Genomic DNA, 12,963 nt, shown 5'->3' on the forward strand with positions numbered 1-12,963 from the left:
AGTTCAGAAAATTAGTCTATAATTTAGTGTGAAGTACAGAGGCAAGCTGCTAAGTTAGTGGTGTAAAGTTTGAGTAAACAAAATACAAAAACGACCCTGCTATAAAAGAGTAAACAAACACTAAACCACATTCATTAAATTATCATTTTAACTAACAGAATCTTTCAGTAAAATCTTACTTTAATAAGATGTGGGTGAAACACTGCTCTCTGTGCCTCTCTCCTGCTCTGTAAGGATTCAGGAAGTGACAGTGGCACATTCCACTGCACTTAGAGCGGAAGAACAGAACTCTCTTTTTCACTTTAGCAAAGCTAGCAGGTTCACAGGACAGCAACAAAATATATGAAAGTTGTTTTTTTGCGTTTTTGTTTTGTTTTATATGATTTAACATCCAGCCCCAACCCTATGTTCCACTTACTAATGCCTCTCACTGGATTAGTTCAGCCCAAATAGGACTGCCTCAAATAAGCAGTTAATGAGCCATGCAATGATCTTAACCACTTGCATCCAGTAGATGGCGCAGCATGTTGTGTAATGGTGGGCAGACCTGATTGTGCCTCTTCATTGCACAACATATAGCTGTGAGAAAAAAAAATGCTGGGGGAAAAAATGTACAATTTTTTTTTTAAAGCCAATAAAAAAAATATATTTTTGCCCATATGAGAGGTGAAGCACTGCCTCACCTGCCTCTAGTGACTGCACATCACTGCCAACAATGCTCCAGCTCAAATGGTTTAAACAATAATGTTTATTGCACTTAAAATAAATACCATTGATTTCACAACCTCTAAACTGTTCAGTGTGCTGTAATTTCTGTATATATTTTTCTCCTCTTTAGTGCTAGATTACGAGTGATGTACTTATTGTAGCGTGCAAGTGGTAAGGGATATTTCTTGGCTTTTTGCATGCATACATCTAGATTACGAGTTTTGAGTTATGAGTCAAATAGCAGCGTTGTGGCCCATAACGCATCATTTTCCCTAACACAGCCATTACAAGTCTTGTTGGTATAGGTGTACTGCAAGCCTTTTAGCCTGTACTGCAACGTCAGTACCGCACTCCTAAAAATGAAGTTTTTTCATGGGATTCCCACAGCGCCGGTATTACGAGTTTTGTGGTGAGGCTAAAAAGCGAGCATTACAGCCTAAAATTACAAGATCTGTACCGTCATCTAAAGTCAGTAGTTAGGAGTGTTACGCTACAAAGCTGTAACATAAAACTCATAACTAAAGTGTTAAAAAGTACACTAACACCCATAAACTACCTATTAACCCCTAAATTTATGCCCTCCCGCATCACAAACACTATTTTAAATGTATTAACCCCTAATCTGCCGTTCCCGACATCGCCACCACTAAAAAAAATATCAACCCCTATTCCGCCGCTCCCTGACATTGTCGCCACTATAATAAACTTATTAACTCCTAAACCACAGTCCTCCCGCATTGAAAACACTATTTAAATATTATTAACCCCTAATCTGCCATCAGCCCACATCGCCCCCACTATACTAAAGTTATTAAGCCCTAAACCGCAAGCCACTATAATAAACCTATTAACCCTTAAACCAAAAGCCCCCCACATCACAATAAACTAATTTAAACTAGTAACCCCTTAACCTAACGCCCTCCTAACTTTATATTAAAATTACAATTTCCATAGCTTAAATTAAATTAAAATTTACCTGTAAAATTCAAAAAACTAAGTTTAAACTAACACTTAAACTAATATAAATATTAAACTAAAATTAAACTAACTACCAATTAAATTAAACTAAACTACACATTAAAGAATATCCTAACACTACTATATCTAATTACAAAAAAATACTAAGTTACAAAAAATAACAAACACTAAATTACAAAAAATTAAAAAACAAAATTATCCAAAATAAAAAAGAATTACACCTAATCTAATAGCCCTATCAAAATAAAAAAGCCCACCCAAAATAAAATAAAAACCTAGCCTACAATAAACTACCAATGGCCCTTAAAAGGGCCTTTTCTGGGGCATTGCCCCAAAGATATCTGCTCTTTTACCTGTAAAAAAAACCTCAAAGACCCCCCCAACAGTAAAACCCACCACCCAACCAACCCCCAAAATAAAAAACCTAATTCTAAAAAAAAATAAGCTACCCATTGCCCTGAAAATGGCATTTGTATGGGCATTGCCCTTAAAAGGGCATTTGGCACTTTTACTGCCCAGACCCTAAACTAATAAATAAAACCCACCCAGTAAACCCTTTAAAAAACCTAACACTAACCCCCTGACTATCCACTTACAGTTTTTGAAGTTCCCCTTGAACGATCTTCATCCCGGAGTTGAAGTCCTAATCCAGACAGAGAGAAGTCTTCATCCAGGTGGCCTCTTCAGTCTTCATCCCGGCGGCAATGTCCTGATCCAAGCAGTGAGAAGTCTTCATCCAGGCTGCCTCTTCAATCTTCATCCAGATGGTATCTTCTATCTTGATCCCAGAGGCACGGGCCGGGTCTTTCCTAAAGACATCCGGCGTGGAGAATCTTCTTCATACGGTTGACGTCGTATACTGGATCTTCAATGCAAGGGATGCGATTCAAGATTGCGTCCCTTGCATTCCTATTGGCTGAAAAATTTGAATCAGCCAATAGGAATTAGGGCTGCTAAAATCCTATTGGCTGTTTAAATCAGCCAATAGGATTTAAGCAGCTCTCATTCTATAGGCTAATTCAAATTTTTCAGCCAATAGGAATGCAAGGGACGCCATCTTGAATCGCGTCCCTTTTAAGGGCCTTTGGTAGTTTGGGGGTGGGGATTTGTATAGTGTTAGGGGGTATTTGTATTTTTTTAGCAAAAGGGCTGTTTATCTTAGGGCAATGTCCTACAAAAGGCCCTTTTAAGGACCCTTGTTAGTTTGGGGGGTGGGGGTTTGTATAGTGTTAGGGGGTATTTGTATTTTTTTTTTAGCAAAAGGGCTGCTTATCTTAGGGCAATGCCCTACAAAAGGCCGTTTTAAGGCCCTTTTAAGGGCCCTTGGTAGTTTATTCTAGATTAGGCTTTTTTATTTTGGGGTGTTTTTTTATTAAAGGGGTATAAGAATAGGAATAATCTTTATTTTTCTATAATTGCGTGTGTTTTTTTTGTAATGGTAGTTTTTTTTTATTTTTTGTAATGGTAGTTTTTTTTATTTTTTTGTGATTGTAGTGTTTTTTTTATTTTTTGTAATGTTAGGTTTTAGTGTAAGGCAGGTTAGGTTTTATTTCACAGGTAAGTTTGTATTTATTTTAGCTAGGTACTGTAGTTAGTAAATAGTTAATAACTATTTACTAACTAGTCTACCTAGTTAAAATAAATACAAACTTACCTGTGAAATAAAAATAAAACCTAAGATAGCTACAATATAACTAATAGTTATATTTTAATTATGTTAAAGTTAGGGGGTGTTAGGGTTACGTTAGGGTTAGGTTTAGGGGTTAATATAGTTTAATTTAGGTTGTTGCGATGTGGGGGGCTGGCAGTTTAGGGGTTAATAGGTTTATTTAGTGGTAGTGATGTGGGAGGCCAGAGGTTTAGGGGTTAATAACTTTATTTAGTTTACGGTGATGTTGGGGAGCGGCAGAATAGGGGTTAATAACTTTAAGATAGTTGTGGTGATGTTGGTGTGCGGTGGAATACGGATTAATAACTAAGATTAGGGGTTAATAGTTTTATTTAGGTGGCGGCGATATTGGGAGCGGCAGATTAGGGGTTAATAACTGTAGGCAGGCGTCGGCGATGTCAGGGGCAGCAGATTAGGGGTGTTTAGACAGGGTTTATATAAGGGTGTTAGGTTTAAACTGTATTTTCTTTTTCCCCATAGACATCAATAAGTCTGTGTTACGGAGCTTTTGTTTCCGCGATCGCGGGTGTTAGACTTTTTTTTGCCGGCTCTCCCAATTGATGTCTATCGGGAAATAGTGCACGAGCACGTCAAACACAACGCTTGTTTTGTGTGCGGTATGGAGCTTAAAATCTCCATATCCCCCCCGCACAAGCAGTGTTTATAAAAACTTGTAATGGCAGTGCTATAGGGGGTTAAATAGCGCCACTTTTGTTGCGTTCTTTACTTTCCCTATAGCACCCAAAACTTGTAATCTAGGTGATAGTAAATTAGCGTGTGTATTATGTGTTGAAAGTAAATGCGCTCTCTTGAGTGCAACCACATTTGATGTGTGTCGGGTTAGCGCGACTTCAAAACTCTGGTTAATTGATACGTGAGACAAAAAAGTTACTTTCAACTCATATGCATATTCAACCCGATGCATGCAAAAAGCCTAAATAGCACTCCACAAGACCTTGATATGTTCTCAGTGATCAATTTTACCTGATCAATTTAGCTGTTTTTGCCTGTTGTATCACTTCCCATACTGTAAATGTATTTACTTATGTTCTGGATAAAGAAACGGGGTAGAAAATTTTGAAGAAATCAAACTTCCAGAGACTAATTTCTACTCTCATTGTGTATACAGTGAGAGAAAAGATATGCTGTTGGAATTTATCAATGTGCAGCGGACATGATACGCTACATCATATCATGTCCGCTCGCAATATGACAAATCTATACCAAAGTCTCCTTCCAAGGCCAGCCAATTTGATGAAGTTGTCATTTTAATTAGCAGAGACAGTTATTTCTTATAGAAAATATACCTAAAGGACCGATTTGCCATAGATTTTAAAATCTGCAGCTGATACAACAATCAGAGGGAAACAAATTTTACACCGCACTGTACCTTTCAGTACATCTAAAAAGGCTTTTTTGTCTATGCACAACTTCTTTGTAAGAAAACAAAAGAGGCAAAATTTGTGGTTTCTGTAATCCTATCTGAGCAGTCACTATGACTTTGCCAGAGCTTTTTATTTTAATTAATATTTCTAGTGTTAATATTATTATCACTCTGGTGAAAGGATTAACCACGTTCTTGTAATATGAGTGTGTGTCACACTCATTTGCTCTTCTCATTGTAGTGATTGAACTCCACTTGTAATCTGTTTAATCCCTTTTGTGGGGGGTGGGGTTAAACATACAGCTATATAAAATCAATAGTTCAATAATAAAATGCTCTTACATATTAGAGCATTTTCTTTTGGCAATTTTATATCCTTTTCAGTTTAGTGCAGATACAGTATAAATTTGTTAGGGCTTCGCAAAAATGATTATCACCTGCAGGCCCAGAAATCTGAGTGGCATATGGAGACTCTTCTCTTGAAAAATAAATTGCCTGAAAGATTCAAGTTAAAGGTTAGGAAATCCCTGTCACTACGCATTAATGTTATTTAGTGCATGTTTTACTTAGCAAGCTTTTAGCACTGTTTATGACCACATCTCAGGTTAAATCAAATTTCCTACTATTTACATATGTCAAGTCATTTTGTCTGATCCTATAAGGTATGCACACATAATATTTGTAACCCATCTTACTGATTTATTTTTAAAGAATGACTGGACAGATAGCTTGTCTAAAATGAAAAGATGGTACAAAAATACTGCAAAAAAAAACCAACAACCTATAACAAATTAAACATGTTTAAAAATCATACATCAGCCATTTGCACATTTTTAACAAATTTGTTCTGAAGTTTATAGAGCAAAATGGCACACAAATAAATACATTTTTCAATTGTCTTGGGAGTTTTCTATGGTTATTAGTCATTATATTTTTTTATAAATACATAAAATATATTGCAGGACATTTCATCAGTCTTACAGACAATGGCCCCTATTTAAGAAAGGTCTTGCGGACCTGATCTGACACTGAACTGGGTTCATCCAGTGACGTCACACTCAGTGCTACTCATATAGTTAAAGAGCAGCTTTGTAAAGAGCTTATCACTGCAGACCAAAAAATCTAACGCCTAGATTTAGAGTTCTGCGGCCAAAGGGGTGCGTTAGCTACGCGTGCTTTTTTCTGGCCGCACCTTTTAAATACCGCTGGTATTGAGAGTTCACAGAATGGCTGCGTTAGGCTCCAAAAAAGGAGCATAGAGCATATTTAACGCAACTTCAACTCTCGATACCAGCGGTGCTTACGGACGCGGCCAGCTTCAAAAACGTGCTCGTGCACGATTCCCCCATAGAAAACAATGGGGCTGTTTGAGCTGAAAAAAAAACTAACACCTGCAAAAAAGCCGCGTTCAGCTCCTAACGCAGCCCCATTGTTTGCTATGGGGAAACACTTCCTACGTCTGCACTTAACACTCTAACATGTACCCCGAGTCTAAACACCCCTAACCTTACACTTATTAACCCCTATTCTGCCGCCCCCGCTATCGCTGACACCTGCATATTATTATTAACCCCTAATCTGCCGCTCCGTAAACCGCCGCTACTTACATTATCCCTATGTACCCCTAATCTGCTGCCCCTAACACCGCCGACCCCTATATTATATTTATTAACCCCTAATCTGCCCCCCACAACGTTGCCTCCACCTGCCTACACTTATTGACCCCTAATCTGCCGAGCGGACCGCACCGCTATTATAATAAAGTTATTAACCCCTAATCCGCCTCACTCCCGCCTCAATAACCCTATAATAAATAGTATTAACCCCTAATCTGCCCTCCCTAACATCGCCGACTTCACTTCAGCCACGACTCTAAATACCGGAGTTAGAAAGATCCCATTGAAAAGATAGGATACGCAATTGACGTAAGGGGATCTGTGGTATGGAAAAGTCGCAGCTGAAAAGTGAGCGTTAGACCCTTTCCTGACTGACTCCAAATACCGGCGGTAGCCTAAAACCAGCGTTAGGAGCCTCTAACGCTGGTTTTGACGGCTACCGCCAAACTCTAAATCTAGGCCTAAGTTAGCAGGGATACCGTGTATGCATTATATATCTGACCCTTATTAAAATATTCATGAGGGAGTGAATCAAAACAAATATTTTTCTCAAGAAACAACCCTTTCCAAAGGGCTGTCCTATGTGATATCACATTTAAAAATAAAGAATAGATTTTAAAAGACAATCCAGCTTTCTTTGGAAAAAAAGTAAAGCGTTTTTTATAGTATTATTTAGCAGAATGTATTGCTATAGTTTGTTTATGAGGTATTCACTAGTGTTTTATAAGAGTCAAAGGTGTGTTCCTATGGCACTCCAGTTGATTATGCAATTGATTATACAGTTGCTGAGCCATTCAGAATCTGGAATGCATGTGTATGCTCCAATCAATAACTGTGTCATCATATAGAATAGAATAGAACATTCCAGTGCAACTTTGACTATGAGTTTGACACTTCGGAAGGAGTTGCACAAAAAAATAAAAATATTTAGAAGATAGAAGCTCACTGTGCATTCAGGTGCAGTACTGGGATAGAAGTTAACTGTGCATGCATGTGCAGTAATAGGACAGAAGCTCACTGTGCATGCATGTGTAGTACTGCGATAGAATTTCACTGTGCATGAATGTACAGTACTGGGTTAGAATTTCACTGTGCATGCATTTGCAGTACTGGGATAGAGGCTAACTGTGCATGCATGTGCAGTAATGGGATAGAAACTCACTGTGTATTCAGGTGCAGTACTGGGATAGAATTTTACTGTGCATGCATGTGCAGTACTGGGATAGAAGTTAACTGTGCATGCATAGGCAGTAATAGGATAGAGGCTCACTGTGCATGCATGTGTAGTACTGTGATAGAAGCTTACTATCCGTGCATGTGCAGCACTGGGATATAATTTTACTGTACATGCATGTGCAGTACTAGGATAGAATTTCAGTGTGCATGAATGAATAGTACTGAGATAGAAGGTCACTGTGCATGCAAGTGCAGTACTGTTATAGAAGCTCACTGTGCATGCAAGTGCAGTACTGTCATAGAAGCTCACTGTGCATGCATGTGCAGTACTGGGATAGAATTTTACTGTGCATGCATGTGCAGTACTGGGATAGAAGCTTACTATGCGTGCATGTGCAGTACTGGCATAGAAGCTCACTGTGCATGCATGTGCAGAACTGGGATAGAATGTCACTGTGCATTCATGTGCAGTACTGGGATAGAATGTCACTGTGCATGCATGTGCAGTACTAGGATAGAAGCTCACGGCGCATGCATGTTCAGCACTGGGGTAGCATTTCACTGTACATGCATGTTCAGTAATGGGATAGAATTTCACTGTGCATGCATGAGTAGTACTGGGATAGAAGCTCACTGTGCATGCATGTGCAGTACTGGTATAGAAGCTCACTGTGCATGCATGTGCAGTACTGTGATAGAATTTTACTGTGCATGCATGTACAGTACTGAGATAGAATTTCAATGTGCCTGCATGTGCAGTACTGGGATAGAAGCTCACTGTGCCTGCATGTGCAGTACTGGGATAGAAGCTCACTGTGCCTGTATGTGCAGTACTGGGATAGAAGTTCACTGTGCATGCACGTGCAGTACTGGGATAGCATTTCACTGTGCATGCATGTGCAGTACTGGGATAGAATTTCACTGTGAATTCATGTGCAGTACTAGGATAGAATATCACTGTGCATGCATGTGCAGTACTGGGATAGAAGCTCACTGTGCATGCATGTTCAGCACTGGGATATAATTTCACTGTACATGCATGAGTATTACTGGTATAGAAGCTGACTGTGCATGCATGTGCAGTACTGCAATAGAATTTAACTGTGCATGCATGTGCAGTACTGGGATAGCATTTCACTGTGCATGCATGTGCAGTACTGGGATAGAATTTCACTGTGCATTCATGTGCAGTACTGGGATAGAATTTCACTGTGCATGCATGTGCAGTACTGGGATAGAAGCTCACTGTGCATTCATGTGCAGTACTGGGATAGAATTTCACTGTGCATGCATGTGCAATACTGGGATAGAAGCTCACTGTGCATGCATGTGCTTTACTGGGATAGAAGCTCACTGTGCCTGCATGTGCAATACTGGGATAGAAGCTCACTGTGCATGCATGTGCAGCACTGGGATCAAAGTTAACTGTGCATGCATGTGCAGCAATTTGATAGAAGCTCACTGTGCATGCATGTGCAGTACTGGGATAGAATTTCACTGTGTATGCATCTGCAGTACTTAGAAGCTTGCTGTGCATGCATGTGCAATACTGGGATAGAAGCTCAATGTGCATGCATGAGCAGTACTGGGATAGAAGCTCACTGTGCATGCAAGTGCAATACTGGTATAGAAGCTCATGGTGTATGCATGAGCATTACTGAGATAGAAGCTCACTGTGCAGGCAATTGCAGTACTGGTATAGAAGCTCACTGTGCATGCATGTGCAGTATTGTGATAGAAGCTTACTATCCATGCATGTGCAGCACTGGTATATAAGCTCACTGTGCATGCATGTGCAGTACTGAGATAGAAGCTCACTGCGCATGCATGTGCAGCATTGGGATAGAATTTCACTGTACATGCATGTGCATTACTGGGTCAGAATTTAACTGTGCATGCATGAATAGTTCTGGGATAGAATTTCACTGTGCATGCATGTGCAGTACTGGGATATAAGATTACTGTGCATGCATGTGCAGTACTGGGATATAATTTCACTGTTCATGCATGTGCAGTACTGGGATTGAAGCTTACTATGCGTTCATGTGCAGTACTAGCATAAAAGCTCACTGTGCATGCATGTGCAGCACTGGGATAGAATTTCACTGTGCATGCATGTGCAGTACTGGGATAGAAGCTTGCTGTGCATGCATGTACAATACTGGGACAGAAGCTCACTGTGCATGCATGGTGGCCTATTTAACAAAGGTTTTGCAGACCTGATCCGACAGTGCGGATCAGGTCCGCAAGACCTCGCTGAATGCGGAGAGCAATACGCTCTCCGTATTCAGCATTGCACCAGCAGCTCACAAGAGCTGCTGGTGCAACGCCGCCCCCTGCAGACTCGCAGCCAATCAGCCGCCAGCATGGGGGTGTTAATCAACCCGATCGTACTCGATCGAGTTAATTTGTGGCGATTCCTGTCCGCCTGCTCAGAGCAGGCGGACATGGTTATGGAGCAGCGGTCTTTAGAAGACTCGCCAGAAACACAGGCCCACAAGCTCCATACGGAGCTTGATACATGGGCCTCATGGGCTTTACTGGGATAGAAGCTCACTGTGCCTGCATGTTCACAACTGGGATAGAAGCTCACTGTAGTGTGTATGCATGTGCAGTATTGGGATAGAAGCTCACTGTGTATGCATGTGCAGTACTGGGATAGAAGCTCACTGTGCATGCATGTGCAGTACTGGGATAGCATTTCACTGTGCATGCATGTGCAGTACTGGGATAGAATTTCACTGTGCATGCATGTGCAGTACTGGGATAGAATTTCACTGTGCATTCATGTGCAGTACTGGGATAGAATTTCACTGTGCATTCATGTGCAGTACTGGGATAGAATTTCACTGTGCATTCATGTGCAGTACTGGGATAGAATTTCACTGTGCATTCATGTGCAGTACTGGGATAGAATTTCACTGTGCATTCATGTGCAGTACTGGGATAGAATTTCACTGTGCATTCATGTGCAGTACTGGGATAGAATTTCACTGTGCATTCATGTGCAGTACTGGGATAGAATTTCACTGTGCATTCATGTGCAGTACTGGGATAGAATTTCACTGTGCATTCATGTGCAGTACTGGGATAGACTTTCACTGTGCATATACTGTATATGCAGTACTGGGATAGAATATAACTGTGTATGCACAGCGAGCTTCTATCCCAGTACTGCACATGCATACACAGTGGTGCGTTATTGTGCGTTAACATCCCTTGAGCACAATGAATAGTGCTTCTATATTTGCACTCATAAGTCATTTTGTATAGTTTAAATGATAGACTAAGGCGTGCCAATATCTACATGTCAGAGAGCGAGTGGGCACTAATTCCTTTAAAATTGCTACATTTTCTAGCTCTTCTTGGATTGCACTCTAATGAAACACTTAACTCACCACTTGTAATACAAGAGAAATGAGCTCACTAATAGTGCTCCCTGCCCTTTTTATTAAAAGTTTAGGGAATGCTAAAAAAGTGTCAGTCACGTTAAAAAAACCAGAAGGAAGAAGGCGCTCCAATGGTGCAGTGTGTTAAAACAAAACGTGTTTACTTTCCCAGAAATGAACCCCTTGCTTATGAATGGGTACTCACAGAAGGAGCGCACTATAATACAGTGCTATTCATGCAGGCCGGAGTATTCAGAGCTCACCAGCTAGCTCCCACCGGATTCGATGTACTCTCTAGTCTGAGATATAAGGACAGAAGATAGGGAGGGGAACAGAAAGACGCCAATAGTGCAGATGGTCATTAAAGCTTTCAAAACCCCAATATTAGGTCCCAGCTGTAATTGGATACTCACATATGCTGCACACTATAATACAGTGCAAGTAGTGCAAGCTGGTATATCAGAGTCTACCAGCTGACTCACTCCAGAATACAGGATCCAGAGTCCAATAGAGGGTATGAAACCCCCCAAAAAAGCCCACGAACCAAATAAAAATAAAATAAAATATCCCAAGACAAAGGATATATTTTATTAAAAATTGTATAAAAACAATACAAGATGTTCTGCTACGCATTTCAAGATGAAAGTGGCACCTTTTCATCAGGCAGTGGTAAGTGAGCTATACAAAATACACACTATATATAAAGCACAAATATTATACATTGATTAAAAACACATTACATGCACATGTTAACATTAAGTCACATGATCTAATCACTGGCAAGCTGCAGCTGTTAAAAATGTGATTATTTAAAAAAAAACAAAAAAAAACCTTTTTTTTCTATTTGAAAACCTGAATGCATAGTAGGTGGTATTAAATGCCCAAATGTAAGCACCTATATCAGACAAATAACTCTAAACATAGAAAACATATTCCACAATCAAAACATCCTGATGCCAGGATGTGGAGTACAAACATATCAAAATATTATCAGCCCTTAAAGTGCCCCCTGTAACGAGATCACTACCATATAATAATAATTATAAAAGCTGTCTCCTTGATAAATAAAAGAGATTACACTCTGTGTTACTATCCTTCTTATAAATCCGCCCTGCGATCTGTCAGCTGGAGAAAGGTAAACAAACGCACGGTCTCAATCCCTTAAGTACAAGGTTGTCATGACAACATGTGCCTCAGGTCGTGACGTATCTTAGCCCAGACCAATCAGTAATCGCAAGGCGGAGTCACATACAACATAACGAGATTATACTTAGCACTAAACACCAATTGCAACATCATGCACAAGTATCCAATGTGTTCATATTCACAGCACTAGCATAATATATTTAACCCCTATGTAAAAACTTCTAACTACTTGCAAATTCCCAAATAAACAAAAAGAAACCTATACAAGCGCTCTTTGGTTACAAAAAACAGAGCGTTGTCATAACCACGTTATACATCAGAGCGTATCTGTAGCCACTCAGAGATAAAGCTAGTAAGGATATATAGAGGTAAAGAAAAAAAAACAATACAAATGATCTATATATCACTCAAGTAAATAAGCAGTGGAGGCTCCTCCATTTGTGCACACGAGCACGTGCCCCCCTGTCAGATGCTGAGCAAAAAAAATAAAATGTCAGATGAGAAAAAAAAAAAAAACTGTCAGATGCTGAGAAAAAAATAAATAAAAAAATTATGCTGAATAAAATTATGCTGAATAAAATATAATTTTTTCAATAGCCCCCTATTGGAAAAATTATATTTTATTTTTAACCCCCCAAAATAATATTCTGCTGTTTTTTTTGTAAATAAAGTAAAAAAACATTTGTGTGTGTGTGTTTCTTTAATACAAAACCGCACGTGCGATAGGGATAATATAGGGCTCTGTCAGTGATGTCTACGTCAGTCTGCAGGATTTGGGTCAGCCTCAAGCAATTCTATATTGATGGCTTGATCGCACACACTGAACTGTGCGAGTGGGGAGGGACAAATTTCAGCCTGTGCTCTGATAGGCTGCACCAATGACATCACCGGTGACCG

This window comes from Bombina bombina, chromosome 5 (assembly GCF_027579735.1).
Source record: "Bombina bombina isolate aBomBom1 chromosome 5, aBomBom1.pri, whole genome shotgun sequence".
Classification (NCBI taxonomy): domain Eukaryota; kingdom Metazoa; phylum Chordata; class Amphibia; order Anura; family Bombinatoridae; genus Bombina; species Bombina bombina.